This window comes from Pteropus alecto, unplaced genomic scaffold (assembly GCF_000325575.1).
Source record: "Pteropus alecto unplaced genomic scaffold, ASM32557v1 scaffold50, whole genome shotgun sequence".
NCBI classification, from domain to species: domain Eukaryota; kingdom Metazoa; phylum Chordata; class Mammalia; order Chiroptera; family Pteropodidae; genus Pteropus; species Pteropus alecto.
The window spans coordinates 12,148,515-12,150,554 of record NW_006431918.1 but is presented as its reverse complement, the minus strand read 5'-3'; the positions used below and the strand labels follow the sequence as shown (position 1 = coordinate 12,150,554).

Sequence of the window (2,040 nt, the reverse complement as noted above, 5' to 3'; positions counted from 1 at the left end):
TGTTAAGAGAGCTGACACTTATAAATGAGATTGAAGAAAACAATCCTCTGCCCCGTTTCTGGATATAAAGTTAGATTAAGCCATTGTCAAAGTTGTGAAATCATTAAGAGTTGCTAAGGAGCATCTACCTTCAAAATGATTTCATGAGAACTTGTTCTGAAGACAAGTCTGAGATACGAAGATTCTCTGAGAACTCGGCCCGTGTAATATTTATATACTCTGTGAATAGCAGGGCAATATATATATTTATGGACTAGAAAAATATTCCTTTTAAATTCCTATGCCTGAACTTTTTCCTCTGCTGTTAACAATTTTCACCTTTAAATAGCACACAATTATAAAGAAATGGCATTCTAAGTAGGAAATTTACTTTAAACGAATGTGCATGATAAGGTTCATTTGAGCATCCACCTAGCAAAGACATAAATCTTCTCTTTGTCCAATGAACCCAAAACAAACTGCTATCTCACGATATCAGGTTATAATCACTTTATTTTCTGGAGGAAAAAACAGAATTATCTCTTTCCTAGGCTATCGCAATATACTGTTAGGTGAACTATTCACAGCCACTCTGACACTCCTCCACTCTGTACTGAAACCTCAATCAAAGTGATCTTTTCAACACAAAAAATTTCTCAGGAACTGGGAACATTCTCCAAGACTCAGTCAAATCCTGCTTTTAGTGGAACAGTATAAGGAATTCTAACAGCAGAAATCCCAGTTGAAATTTTACATATGAGTCTATGGCCATGCCACCCTAAACAATCCCGATCCTGTCTGATCTTGGAAGCTAAGCAGGGTCGGGCTTGGTTAGTACTTGGATTGGGAGACCACCTAGGAAGACCAGGTGCTATAGGTGTAAAAAATAAAAAATAAGGGGTTGTAAGCTGGCAAGGTCCTTGCAATTTGTGAGGTCAACTAAGGGTTGCCTCGCCTAAAAAAAAAAAAAAGCAATTTTACATACGATTCCTTATTTCATATTCCATTTCCTTGTTATTATTTTAATTATTTTGGAATCTCTGTGAATTTGAGGCCAAGATGGTTTTGTTTTCTTACAATTGATGCCTAGTAGAATACCTCACATGTATTAGGGGCTTAATAAATACCTACTGAATAAATGAACAAATTAGGACAAATAAACTGATCAAATGTTTTCGTGTCTTCTGAATTTGAAAGCTTCTGTCACTTGGGAGCTCTTAGAAAGAGTTATGAAGTACATATCCAGAAGCAATCCATACTCGCATACCTATCTAATTCAATCCTTACAACAGCCTGAGAAAGTCAGTATTTGCTCCTATTTTACAGATGAGGAAACGGGTTGGGAAAGATCATACAGTTAGCAAGTAGCACAGTCACTCCTCCTTCCTGAGGTCTGAATACTGAGTCCACGCTGACCCTATGCACATTATCTGATCGACAGATGTCTATGAGTTTTAACAATATGGGAGAAATAACAATGTTGATTTAAATATTAAAACATCAAGATTCAAAACTGGTCTAGGTAATTCAGGAGGTATGATCTAGTACTAGAATTACAACTAACCTAGTAAGCTAAGGTTTGCCTCTCATTATCTTTCAACTATCATCATCTCCCACAGTACGTTCAGCATCGTCCTACATCTGCTAGTTAGGGAAACATACACCCATGTGTCGCTGAAACAGTCCCAGTTTATGCCTATTGTCCTGGTGGGATGATTAATAGCACCTCTTTTTACCCTCAAGAGTGTTGCACTTTAGATAATGTATTCGATCCTCCTACATTTCAGGGCTCTGGTGGCCTCTGCCTTCTCAGGATCCATTGTGATTATGTTGCTTGGGGCCAGAACTGTGGTGTTTCACTTGCTAGGAGCTTTGTCTAACTGCATACCTTTTATCAGATTTACTTGCTCAAAAAAGCATTGCCCTCTAGCCTTACTCTCTATCACCCACTACGCTATTTCATATTCTGCTTAACTTAAAGTTCCACCCCTCACTGAGGTGACAGAGGTATAATTTAAATGGAGCTTCTTAGATGTGCAGATTTTTTTTCTTTCTTTTTTT

The 2,040-nt window shown here is 37.6% G+C and overlaps 1 pseudogene; it reads left to right on the top strand.

Moving 5' to 3' along the window:
- Positions 1 to 739: 739 nt before the first annotated feature.
- Positions 740 to 859, top strand: LOC112475126 (annotated as a pseudogene).
- The last annotated feature ends 1,181 nt before the right edge of the window (positions 860 to 2,040 follow it).